Here is a 14,155-nt window from a genome sequence, read left to right as displayed (position 1 = left end):
CTCTCGGGACAGGTTACTAACCAGCAGCAGGGCAGCAACTAGTGGGGAAGTACCCAGGAAGAAGTACAGAGGAGGAAACTATGCAAAATGTTCCTTCAAGCTGCATATCGGCAGGGATGTGGTGGCTATCTTGGAAAATAGTGATGCAGGGAAACAGCAGAAATGGAGAACAGCTTAAGAAGATAATGGCTGCTCGATTAATACCCATAACCAGCTGTGCATAAAACTGGTGCAAACACCTATCATATCTGGAATTTTTGAAAATTTGCTTCACAACTGGAATACCCCTTTAAGGCAACGGAGTTGTGTGCCGAATATATTTACACAAGAGACACATTCAAAATCTGCAAAAAAAAAAGTAACATTTTCAGGTGGCTCTTTCAAATTTTAATGTGACTGTTAGGGGGCGTAACTTCTCATATAAAAAAAGACAGCTCAGAATAAAGGACATAGTCAAGTGTCAGAGCGTGTTAATAGCGATATCTTAGTGATGTAATAAAGAGTTCATAATCCATCTTATCACGATAAATAAGCTGATAATGACCAATACAGATACTTTTCTAAGTGCATGATTATAAGTCACAGTATGCAAGGCAGTACTCACTCACAGTGAAGGCGCTCCTATTCCCAAAGTTAGAGTCCAATCCTGTTCAGAGCACATGTACCATTATAGCCAATACACAGCATACTGCAATAACAATGGCACGTGTCCAGAGATCTGCCAGACATGCCTAAAGGGGTAGTAAAATGTCTATTAGACAGATAGATAGATAGATAGATAGATAGATAGATAGATAGATAGATAGATAGATAGATAGATAGATAGATAGATAGATAGTAGGGATGAGCGAGCATACTCGGAAAAGCACTGCTCGCTCGAGTAATGTGCTTTATCCGAGTATCGCAGTGCTCGTCCCTGAAGATTCGGGTGCCGCTGCGGCTGACAGGTGAGTCGCAGCGGGGAGCAGGGGAGAGCGGGTGGGAGAGAGGGAGAGAAAGATCTCCCCTCCGTTCCTCCCCGCTCTCCCCTGCAGCTCCCCGCTCCGTGCCGGCACCCGAATCTTCAGGGACGAGCACAGCGATACTCGGATAAAGCACATTACTCGAGCGAGCAGTGCTTTTCCGAGTACGCTCGCTCATCCCTAATAGATAGATAGATATGAGATAAATAGATAGATAGATATGAGATAAATAGATAGAGAGATAGATATGACATAGATAGATAGATAGATAGATGATAGATAGATAGATATGATATAGATAGATATGAGATAGATAGATAGATATGACATAGATAGATATGAGATAGATATGAGATGGATAGATAGATATGAGATAGATAGATATGAGATAGATATGAGATAGATAGATAGATAGATAGATATGACATAGATAGATATGAGATAGATATGAGATGGATAGATAGATATGAGATAGATATGAGATAGATAGATAGATAGATAGATAGATAGATAGATAGATAGATAGATAGATAGATAGATATGAGAAGTACAACACCTGTGTAGAACAGGTAAACATCTGTCTGCCGGTCTAGGACGGTGACAATTTCTATAGAAGGTTCTTATAGACTTTTTTCTTGGCCTCACCTGCCCACAGATTGTTCCCTGCAGGTTTCAAGTTTATTTTCTTTCAAACTTGTAAGTTGATTTTGAGTTTTGTACTTTGTGAACATCTCTGGGGAGTTTTCTGTTTATTTTGACTGACAGTATTAAGGGTGAAAAGAAAGACAAGCAATATTCCATAAGGACTAAAACTTTTGATCACATTCACAGCAGTAATAGAAGTCAGAAAGACTAATCTACAAGATTCAGAAGGTCTCGATTGTGTAAAGCTGTTTTATCAGCTAGAGGGGGCTACTTTGAAGAGTCAAAAATCTAGATTTATTTTGGTGAAACAAAGTTAATCCATTATTTTAATTCATTGTAATTTATTTGTTCTAGGCTTTCATTTCAAAATACATGTTAGACATTAAACTGTGTAAATATCAGTAAAAACTGGAAAAACTGAGGTGTTCTATAACTTTTAACCAATAGTGCACACAACTTGGCAACTGGAACCAGACACAGCAGGATAGTATTTTTATACAAAGAATCACTGGAGTTCCAATAGTCTCGCATTCCACCACCTCGTTTGGAATTCTAAACAGACAGGGGTGTTCCATAATCCTCATACCCTGATAGCATGCTGCTTCTTTTCTGCTCAGCAGCTCTCTCTTCTCTCACACATGGAGTGTGCATGCTCATTTTTCTTGCCTACATCCTTGATAGGCTCTTGCAAGAGTCTTCTGCTGCATTTCTTTCCATCAACTCACTCACTACAAAAATGTATTTTAAGGAATATACCCTTATTTAACAGTGCAACATAATAATAAACTTGGAGTACTCACCACCTCCTGCCCTATAACTATAACCTTAGGTTAGGGACGCATAGAATAGGGGCTGCTGAGTACAGGGATGGCACTTTCCTACTCACCTGCCTCCCCGTTCTCTCAGTCTGCCCACAAAACACTTGGTCCATCGAGCGGACTTCTTCTCTTCATTCCGTGTGTGGGCACATACAGTCCCCTCATTATGGACAGTGTGTGTGAGCATGCACACAAAATAAAAAGATGAATCCAATCAATGGATGGAGTTGCGGTCTCACAGACCAACAGTTAGCAAAGAGAAGCAGAGTTGCAGACAGCACAACCTTAACCCAATAAGGGATGAACTGGTAACTTGCAATCGCCACAAGGAAATTGATCCAAATAATTTCCAAAGTAATCCAAGTATGTAGAGAAAAGTATGGCAGCAAACCAGGTGCAAATAAATGATGCAGAGCTTTATTCCTCCTCAAGTCACAGATACATGACGTTTCGACACAAAGTCTTTTTCAAATGCAGTTAGGGAATGGGGAAGCAGATGAGTATGAAAGTCCCACCCGTGAACAGAGCAGCCCCTGCCCTATACGCTTAAGGACCAAGTGATTTACATCGTCATGTTGCATAAGCTCTAACTTATTGGCATAGCCATAGATTTTTTTGGAATGAGTTGTATTTTTGGGTGGCAGTACCAATGTGGTTCACTGATGGTAGTGCAGGGCCACCCGCCAAATTATTATGGTGTCATTAATAGGTTGCTGGTCTGCATGTTGAACTACATATATCAGAATGGTCTGGCACCCTGTATCCACTATGTGTGGGAGTATACACCAAGCATCCACTCCCCTCATTATCAGGAGGCAGTGTGAGTGGTTGTTATATCGGTGTCCTGCACAGGTGTAATTTGCTCCCCCATTTGGTAGTCAGCTACCTGCATGGTGAGAGGATGCATCTATATGCACTCCTCAGTCAGTAAGTAACGGACATTTTCTGTGATTGTTTTTAGTATTTTTTTATTGGAATCGCTTTGGGGTACATTTAATGTGTTATATAAGTCTTAGAATATTTTTTTTTGGGGGGGGGGGGGGGGGGAGATGGGAAAAAAAGCCCAGACGTCGACTGTTTTAGTGTTTCGTTTCTATAGCGTTCACCGTTCAGTAAATGATTACTGCAATATCAAGTTTATTTAGATTTTTTTGTTTTACTACCTTTGCACAATAAAAGCATGTTTTTAAAGAAAACAATTGCTTCTGCATCCACGCAGTCTAAAAGCCATAATATTTTTATTTTTCTGGCAATGGAGCTTTATGAGGGCCTGTTTTTTTCAGGAAGAGTTGTACTTTTTACTGGTACCATTTTGAGGTACACGTATCTTTTGGATTGCTTTTTATTATGTTTTTTAGGAGATGAGCAAAGAAAGAAAATCGCTATTCCAACATTACCTTTTAAAATGATTTTTACAGCGTTTACCATGCAAGATAAATAAGATATTTTCATTGTCTGGGTCACTACAAACATGGTAATACCTATTATGTGCTGCTTCTTTAAGAAAATATTTTGGTATTTTTGCCATTTAAAATAGGATTTTGTGGGGAAAATGAGTACTTTTTTAATTGTTTTTTTTTTTTTTCAAGTAAAACTTTGCGGAACCTTTTTTGACAATATTTTTAGTCCCTGAAGGATACTTGAAGATGCGATCATTCGATCATTAAAATAGTACACTGCGTTACTTATATGGTGCATTCTACTGAGTCTATGCCAGCAGACTATTAGACTCTATGAGAGGCGGAGCCTAATAGGCTGGGTTATATAGCAGACGTGGAGGTCTTTGTCATGCTTCCGGCAGTCATGGGAACCCACTAGTACCTTGCGATTACACTGCGGAGTCCTGATGGGAGAACCCCTTGCCCCTGTGTTCTGCTTGCATGCTGCAGTTGCTATTGATTGCAGAATGCAAGAGGTTAAACTGCCAGAATCTGAGGTATCTACATTCCTGGCTATTAGGGCTCTTTCACATGAGCGTAGCAATTTTCGGTCAGCCGTGTCATGGTTAGAGCGTGACAAAAAATCATATGAATCGCCGAAATGTGCCGTTTGTGTGCCTGTTCAGATGGCTTGGGTCCGGCGCATATACGCCGAGCCCGGAATGCTGTCGGCTAAACTGTCTCCCCCTTTCTGCCCCCTCACCAGCTCTTGGCAAGGGGAGGGGGCAGGGCAGGGCAAGAGCTAGTGTGCTAAGCTCCCGCCCCTTGTCAGCAGCCAGCAAAGAGAGGGGGTGGGGCAGGGCGGGAGCTTAGCAACTAGCTCCCACCCCATCTCGCTCTCCCCCATTGCAAACAGACGGCAAGGGGCGGAGAGGAGGAGGGAAGAGGGTGGAAGTTTAGTAGACACGCTGCTAAAATCCCTCCCACCTCCCTTCTCAGGCAGCTACTATAGGCTTTAATAGGAGTCTATGGCAGCGGCCGACATATTCCAGCCAGAAGATAGTTCCTGAACTATCTTTCCTGGCTGGCGTAAAAGCGCCTGGCCGAAATGCGCACAGTATGCGCTATCTTGGCCGGCCGGGCACTCTTACTTCACGGAAATATGCCCATGTGAACTGATGCACTGTAAACCAATGCATGAGATGGGCAGCGTATATTGGACGGCCATGAAAGCATGGCTGATATACGCTCCTGTGAATGAAGCCTTAGAGTAGAAGCCAGGGTGTCAATAGCCAATCAAGCCACCGACTTAGGCTAATTTCACACATGTGAGTACGATATCGGGCCGTTAACTCAGCCCGCAACATGCGATTTCCTCACGGATGAAGGTGTTTTTGTGTCAAAAATGCCTGCCATCACTTCAGTACAATAGCGATCCTCTGGCGAGGCTGTCAGCCCCGCCGGAAGGTCGGCAAGTGTTTCCCATTGTTTTCAATGGGAAACCTCGCATCGAGCTCGTGTGCACACCGCACACTGTGCAATGTGTTTTCCAGCCCCATTGAAAACAATGGGTGATGCGCTCTGAGGGAACGCCCAAACATTTTGCAATTTGTTCCCACACCGCGATGCAATGGGGCTCATATTCGTGGGAGATTTGTGCATCTCGCAACACACAAATCTCAAACACGTGAAAGCGGCCTTAAAAAGATGTATGTTTCAGTAAAAATGCCTGTCAGAGTGCATGTAGTCTGTATATCAGACAGCACACAGGTGTCAGTGTGGTGTCCCGTGCAATTTGTGCCCGAGCCTCTCGGGTGGAATTCGGACATACGACAAGTGTGTTGGAGACCTTACATGATTACTGTTCTGGTTATTAGAACATATTAATTAAGATCACTGGCTTCAGATTACATCTGTTCTAAAGAGATGAATGTCGTTTTTATTCTGTATCCTTAAAGAGGTTGTCTCACTTCTAGCTGTTTTACTGGAGGGAACAAACTGCACCGTACATTGTGCAGTGGCTAGGGTTGGTACTGCAAGCTGATTCCTATTGTAGTGAATAGGACTCAGCCTGCACTACCAACCCCAACCACTGCAGAATGTATGGAGCCCTCTGCTTTCTGTAGCAAAATAGCTAGAAGCAGGATAACCCCTTTAAACAAATTCAAATGTTGTCCATAACTGTGTATTATGATTTACACCGTGGCATAGGGAATAACGAACAAAAGCAGGATAATAATTTATTATGAAGTTGACATAAGTCCAGTCTTCTGAAAGTTCAAATTGTCCTCATAATAACTCTCTCTCCTTCTTGGCTCAGCAGCTTATATTTGTGATGTACAAGAGAATTTTCACCTAAGGGATTAGTGACTGACAGCACAGGGATTTCCAGTGACTGCGATGTTCTTCATTGTGACTTCATTAGTCCCAGAACAATTAGGCTTCATTTTTTAAATTAGTAAATTTGTTTTGTAAACTTCAAGGAACTTGGTGAAGTTTATATCTACGGGGGAAACGCTCATGTTTTTTTTTTTGTAGAGAATTTCACATTATCTTATACGATCATCACTAATGAAGCAGCTTAATTACTATTATTACACTGCAGTCCTAAAAGAAAATGTGACAAAGTATAACTAATTACGCTTCATGAACGGATCAATATAAAATTCAAACATATCAATACTAAATGATATGAATATACATATTTTTATGGTTGGTTACTAGAGATTTTGTTGCAGAACAAAGGTATGTCTCAGAGTTAGACCAGCTGTCCACAGGTGTAGCATTTTCCCGGATTTCCGCTGCAGAAGCCGCCACGGGAGAACGCTAAAGTCACCGCAATTTTCCACAATGAACCTTTCATTAATAATGATAAATCGCAGCATGCCACCATTTTTATACATGAGCAGAAAATCGCGACGATTTTCTTCTCATATATATTGGGCTGCGCTTTCCACAGTTATCCTATAAAAATCGTTCATGGATTATCGCCGCAGATAACGCAATGGAATATCGCCCGTGGACAGAAGGTCTAAATCAGTCACTACCTGTTACAAATAATGAGGGTAATGGTAACCTCCATAGTAGCGGCACTGGTGGTACAATAGTTACCCTCTTCATGACTGCAATATGCCTTTTTTTACTTACCTCACTAATGATACAGACAAGACTAAGACATGCAATGAATTTTCAGCTGCAGTGCCCATATAGCCACATAGGCTATTGCGTCCATGTGCAGTCCATGATTTAACATTTTCTTACAGTGGAGAGTAAGGCTGCGTGTCCACGTGCGGGTTTTTATAGCGTTGCTATGGAAAGAGCAGCCCCCCTGTCCACGAGCAGAGAATCATTGCGATTCTCCGCTTGCGGTCGGCTGCCGCGATTCTCTGCGGCACTCCGTGGTCAGCCTGTCTGTCAGATAGGCTGACAGCGGAGATCCGTCTGCTGGCTCCTGCTCTCAGGTGGCGGCTCCCGCAGTGGAGATCCGCCGTATGATACGGCAACGCCCGTGGACAGGCAGCCTAAGATAGGAACATTAAAGGCATAACAACTTTTTTTGGACTTCATCACTTTTCAAGAGCCATAACTTATTTTATTCTTCACTTTAAATGGCCACATGAGGGCTTATTTGCTGTGGGGTGATCACAAATTTTTATTTCTATCATTTGTGATACATAACATGCATTGCATTAATTTTACATTTTTTTTTCGAGGGACAGGATCAGGGGCGTAAGTATAGGGGGTGCAGACGGTGCGGTCACACATGGGCCCAGGAGCCCTAGGGGGCCTATAAAGTCTCTCTTCCCCATATTGCAAACCAATACTATCAATAAAGCTTTATAGTTGGGGGCCCAGTTCCTAATTTTGCACTGGGGCTCAGCAGCTTCAAGTTACACCTCTGGACAGGATTACCAAAATTATATTTTTTTTCACAATAAAATCTCTTTTTTTTAAAAAAATATTCATAATCTGAAAAAAAAAATGAACAGGCTTCGAATTGTATAAAACAAAATAGCTATACTCACCTACTTCAGTAGCTTGCCGTTCAATGTAGGAGTCCTGGTGCCCACAGCTTGGAACTCAGTGAAGCAGGAGCCGGTCTTATGTAATGGTATGGCGGTGATAGATGGAGGTGGAGGCGGCATACATTTTTATAAAAACGAATTTTACTGCATCACGACTAATTTCTTTTCTCTCCATAGGATTGTATGTGTACCTTTCATGACATAATATAACCATGCACACTATTTTGTCCTTCTTAAAGCAATGGTTCTGACCTTAAAGGGGTTCTGACACGAATACGGTTTTTATGCTTTAACAGCCATTGTTCCCTGGTCTGCCTAATGGACACAGGGAACCCACGGTTAATGGCTGTTAAAGCATAAAAACAGAATACTTACCTTGTCTTCTGTTGTTGTTGTCATCACGGGGGTCATCTCCTGGCAGGCAGTCTTCCTCCTCTTCTTCCTCCGATGAGCCGCCCCGCTCCGGGATTGCGTTAAAAAAAAAATTATATTCTTTATTGAATAAAAAGCACACAGCTCACAGGTCTGCGCTGAACGCGTTTCGGCTACAATAGCCTTTGTCAACAGCTATGAGGTATGAGATACACAAAACATTTATAGACAAAATACAAATAAAAAACAAAGCAGCGATACTTTGATTTTAATTTGTATTTTGTCTATAAATGTCTTGTGTATCTCATACCTCATAGCTGTTGACAAAGGCTATTGTAGCCGAAACGCGTTCAGCGCGGACCTGTGAGCTGTATGCTTTTTATTCAATAAAGAATATAATAACAGTAGCAGCTCCTCTCCACTTCTATTTTTTCATTTAAACAGACAGCAGGAGGGGGAATCCCTTACGCACCCCATGGGCACCCGACGAAGGGCTAGCATAGTAGCTCGGATCCTATTGCAGGCTCCCAGGGCTGCCATGCTTAGATGACCATCAAGTCTTAAATATAGAAGAGCTTCATAGGAAACATCTAAATACTCTATATGCTGCAATCCTTAAGTATTGCAGTATATAGTACAAGCGATCAGATGATAGCAAGTTCAAGTCTCCAGAAAAAATAATATTACAAGTTCAAAAAATTCATAAAAAATTTGAAACATTGAAAAACCACCACATATTTGATATCACTGTGTACGTAAACGTTCCAACTATTACATCACAATATTTGTCACACACGGTGATGGCCACCGTGGATGGATAGAACACCAGAACTGTGAATTTTTTTTATATCCTGGCTCCAAAACAATTTGAATAATTGTTTCTCAAAATGGTACTAATAAAAGCTATGGCTCACCCCGAAAAATAAATGAGCCCATTCAGAGCTCAAGTGATGAAAAAATAAAAAAGTTAAGGATCTCAGAATATGATGACAGGAAGCAATTAAGAAAAATATTATCTTTACTTTTTGAAAAGAGAAAAACCTTAAAAACTATATAAATTTGGTGTCATCGCAATCGGACTGACCCACAGAAAAACGTTTTTGTCATTTTTACTGCACTGTGAACGCTGTAAAATCAAAACCCCCTTCCCCAAAAATGGTGCAATTGCATTTTTTCTCCTCACTTCAAAATGTCACATTTTTCCATACTCTATATGGTAGGCCTCATGTCCACGGACGGGTCGGATTCCACATGTGGATGTGTGTTTTTCCAAACTCCTGCTTTCCTGCGGAATCCATGGCCCATACGCAATGTCAATTGCGGATGGGCTGTGGATCGGATGGCTTCCATTGACTTCAATGGAAGCCGCCGTCCGTGAGGGAAATGGAGCATGCTGCGATTTGATTTCCGCATCCCAACATCCACAAATCAAATCCACATGCTTTAATTCAGTTGAGGACGCCCATGTCTCCCTATGGGTGGCTTAAACTGCGGATCATTCGCACGGGTGCCCCGCGCCGATTCTGCAGTTCAAATCTGCCTGTAGATATTGGACTTTTGGAAAGCAGGGACGAAAAAACTAAAATAAAAAATGGAAAAATTTTTTCACCGCGTATTTTAAAGTATAATCGTTGGCATAATTCAGCCATATTCAATTTTGCGTCAAAATCTGCGTCCTAAATAGTTCATCAGGTTATTTATTTTTGTAACCTATTCCCCCGTATCCTAAATTCCACGTCCGGTGTTCATACTGGGATGTCCCTGTGATGTCGCACACCTTTGGTCACATGACAGCGTCAAACACACTGTTGTACTAAGCCAAGGACCATGTGGATGACTGTCACAAGACCACATGGATATGACATCACAAGTGCGTTATATCAGACCACTGTGTAGTGTTCATAATGAAATGATGTTCAGACAACCCCAGAATTGTTATGGATACTTTTATTAAGTAAACCCTTTAAATACATTTTCCATAATTTACATATATCACAAAATACTGAATAATTCTAAAATTTGTATCACTTATAACTTACACTCCATGTCGCACTACAAGCGCCACCATGATGAAAACAAGTATCTCTTTCTTTATTTACCTCACATGTTGTATAATGAAGCGTCTTTTGCTCCTCATTTATCTCACAGGAGTGCAGAGCTAAAAGCCCGCCGATAAACCCTATTGGTTATACTATGTCATGTGATCGTCATTTATTACAATCAATCAGTTGTAGTTCTTTCCTTCAGCTTTTCCTACAGAATGTGCATGTCCCGGACTACAGATCCCATAAGCCCTAGCGCGGCAGACCTCGGTAGCATCCTCTCCTGCTGCACTTGAGTGTGTGGGTGGGTTAGTGGGCGGCTGTTGCTGGGTCCGGGTGAAGAGCTTCATATTATGAGTGCTGCTTCTGTGGGGTAAAGCTTCTTGTGTGGGTTTGATATGTCTCTGTTATTAGGCTCCATTCACATGGGTGTATGTAGTTTACATGAAATCACATAGTTTTCACTGCAGTTACATGGCCGGGCTCACACGTCTGTAAGTATCTGCGTGCAAGAACGCAGCAAGGACACAATAATATGCAAACTTGCTGCTTCATGCTAATCCCCATGCACAACGTCGGCACGTATGCGCACCTAGTAATATGCGCTAAGATATGACATGCTGTATTTTTATTTTTCTGGGGGTGGGGTATAGCTGTCTGGTATGTGAGATGTCTGTCTGGAAATGTATCATTTTATGTAGCGGATTGGTGGTCACCTGACCATGCTTCTTATATGTGTTTGCAAGGTGTCTGCAAGAGAGCGTTGTTCAGTCAGTCAAAGTAAGTCTGTAGAGGAGCTTGCAAGATGCAGAGTTGGAGAATGGAAAAGGCCGAGCGATGTCCTGAGAGTTGCCCTGGGACTTCTGCCCCCAGGAGTTCTTCCCACTCAGCCAAGGAGAGGAGATCACCAGGCAGCCCTGAGAGGTGGCTGGAAAGAGTGAGTATTAATAGATTGAGAGTCTGTAAAGGAGAAGAGTGTGTTGTTTTTCCAGAGCTGCACAGATAACTAGGACTGTGGGCCCGATATTCATCCTGCGTTCTGCCTCCCTGTCTGACTACCCACTTCACCTGCACCAGTGCTGTGCTCTGGCCTATCTATTGTTGGACTGTTTGAAGTTTGTGTTTTTCAAGTAAAGCAACATTGCCGACCATTCCCGGCATTGTTTTCATCTATACTCTGTGTGTGTGGATTCTCTTTTCATCATTCAGTTTCACCGCAGAGGAAGGAACGATGGCATCACGACACATCGAACTGTAAGTTCTTCATCCCCGCTTGATTTGTTCTACCATTGACGTCTCCCCCTAGCGGTGGCTGGGACGGGTCTTGTTCTTCCCTTACGGGGGAGGAGATGGAGGAGCCACCGTGACAAGTGACATCTCAATCTCCGCCATCTCCTTGACCGTGAATCCGCTCCTTGCCCACTGCACATATGGCTTTACATATTTTTTCACAATCCCACAGATTTAGCGGGCAGTCATGTTCCGTGATACACACCTATATAGGGCATAGTGCAATTTTATTTTTTTACGCACATAAAAAAATGCACATAAATCCATGGGGTTTATGCTGTCCTTATTACATATGTAAACTGAGCAAAATTCCGCCTGTGTGAATGAGCCCTTAATCTCTGTTCTGGCTGGACGGGCACTTGTATCATGGTGTCCACCATGATTATTGTGGCTGTGTCATCTGCTGGATATGAATAGCATAGGGATAACAATGCAATTGCTGGGGGTCTGACCACTGAGACTCCAGTAGCCCGTGCCCCTGAATGCCTTATATGAACTAAACCGTAGCCCGCATGCTCAAGTGACGCATTAATTTTGTTCTATGGTAAGGAGGGAGATTGCTGAGCTGATTGCTCTCCGGTTCTCCCATAGAAGTGAATGGAGAGCTGATTGAGCTTTTGCAGTATCCAGGTGTGCCAGTCTGAGATTGCTGTCTGACCTCCAGCTATCAGATATGTAACCTTCAATCCTGTGGGTAAGGGGTTAAATGTCTTTAATGAGAAAATCCCTGTAACCCCTTCACACCACAAGGCATACCGATGACAGCTGTTTTTGACTGCTGACAGACGCTGTCAGTGTTCCCGCTGATTGTGGCTGTAAACCCATTAAATTCTGACAGCTGCATTTAAATGCCCTGATAGGTGTTTGGGGGTCCTAAACAGCTCCACGTAATCTGATCGCGAGGTGCTTTTTTGTTGCCATGGCAGCCTGGGCCCTTCTGAAAGCCCCCACGGCTGTCTTGACAAACAAACAAAAAAGTTGTACTGTGTATGACCGCCTACATGACTATGCGGCCATACGCTGTACATTACGTGGCCGTACGCAGGGTCACTGGCCGGCTCATTGCTGGTATCCGCTGCCATCTGACCAGCTCGTGTGAGCCCGGCTTCACTGTGCAAATAAAGCATAAATATAAAATATTTCCATTCTGTTCATTGTGAATGGAGAGGAAACTCCGTTTACTGCTGCTATAGAAGATGATATCCACAAAGTAACCACATTAAAATAGTAGGTGGAGGATTGGGGTGACAGAAGGATGGTGTTATTGTTCCCCTGACACCTACTGTAGGTAAAGAGGCTCCACTAGTGGAAACAAGAATCAAGTCTACCTGAAGAGAAAGAGCTGTTGTAGACCTTCATATGTGAAGCATTCTCATTAGTATTAGTTATGGGGTTTTCCAGCGTTTGGTAAAGTTCACTTCTGTGTCAGAGGCTTCTTTGGAGCTCAAAATCCTGGACAAAGTAGCGCAGCATAATATTTTCTATAGAGATCTTTGTTGTTTGATGTAACGCTATAAAAATATACAGCTACTAAAAACTAAACTATAAAAAGGACATAAGAACTTTTGTACAGCTCAAACTTTCTACCTACTTTTACACCATATCGGGGGGCGTCGTTAGCATATAAATCCTGTTATTTGTATAGCGCCAACTTATTTCGCAGCACTTTCAGGTAATTTTTTATTTATTACCCCCCAGCAAGCTGGGTACTCATTTTACCGACCTCGGAAGGATGGAAGGCTGAGTCGACCTTGAGCCGGCTACCTGAACTATGCAGGGATTGAACTTGCAACCTTCAGGTCATGCATGTAGATATTACAAGAATGGTGTGACCGTTGTGTTGCCTAACAAACTAGGTGTCATAAAGTGGCCGTGCTGCTGTTCTACATTTGGCTTCTGTCCATTTTTTTTGGTCCCTTGTTTTCTGTGAAGGAAAGAAGAATTGGACAGAATCTCCCAGATGTCCCCAACATTATCTGCTGTGATTATAAATTGCACAATTAGAAGACGTCTGTTGACCTGAAATTGAGGTGTTCTTGCATTGCTGAAGGTATGAATTGTATGTATATCTGTTTTGGCGGCCATGGAATAATCTTTTTTGTTAGTTTCTATGATATCTTATCCCAACAGGCTGCCACCGATGGCGCGCACCATGGCCAGATGCCGAGGACCAGAAATGGGAAGGTCTGTGCGTCTCATCTGGATTTCCCGGCTTGTGCTCCATGGGATACATAACATCACGTTGTATTGCCACCGGCATTAATTCATTTGGCTTTATGGATTCTATTGTATCCTCATTGTTTTTATTGATTTATTCTCTTCCGACCAGCAATTTTTAGATATGTTGATTTTATAGGCTTTTTTTTTTCTTCATCCGCTTTACTTTTCTTTACGTTTATTCTATTTTTTTTCATTTATGAATTTCTAAGTATTTTAAAATTCTGTTCGTTCTTACTAATCCTCTCCTGTGCATTGTAGTTCTATATCATATTACAGGTGGTCCCCGACTTGCGAACAGGTTCCGTTCCAGGAGCCTGTTCAAGTCGATTTTGTTTGCAAGTCGAACAAATGGTAGTATGTCGCGGGATCACGGGTGGATCCCGCTCCATACAACGTCGGGTG

At 42.4% G+C, this 14,155-nt stretch overlaps 1 long non-coding RNA gene across 1 annotated transcript; it reads left to right on the top strand.

The window, feature by feature from the left end:
• Window positions 1–10,550: 10,550 nt before the first annotated feature.
• Window positions 10,551–13,895, top strand: LOC136621439 (uncharacterized). The gene is made up of 5 exons (XR_010791238.1): window positions 10,551–10,616; window positions 10,990–11,180; window positions 11,453–11,497; window positions 13,466–13,583; window positions 13,664–13,895. It is a non-coding gene; the product is annotated as an uncharacterized lncRNA (long non-coding RNA).
• Window positions 13,896–14,155: the final 260 nt, after the last annotated feature.

Source organism: Eleutherodactylus coqui, chromosome 3 (genome assembly GCF_035609145.1).
Source record: "Eleutherodactylus coqui strain aEleCoq1 chromosome 3, aEleCoq1.hap1, whole genome shotgun sequence".
NCBI lineage: Eukaryota > Metazoa > Chordata > Amphibia > Anura > Eleutherodactylidae > Eleutherodactylus > Eleutherodactylus coqui.
Note: the sequence above shows the minus strand (reverse complement) of the source record. Positions and strands in the feature narration are given on the sequence as shown.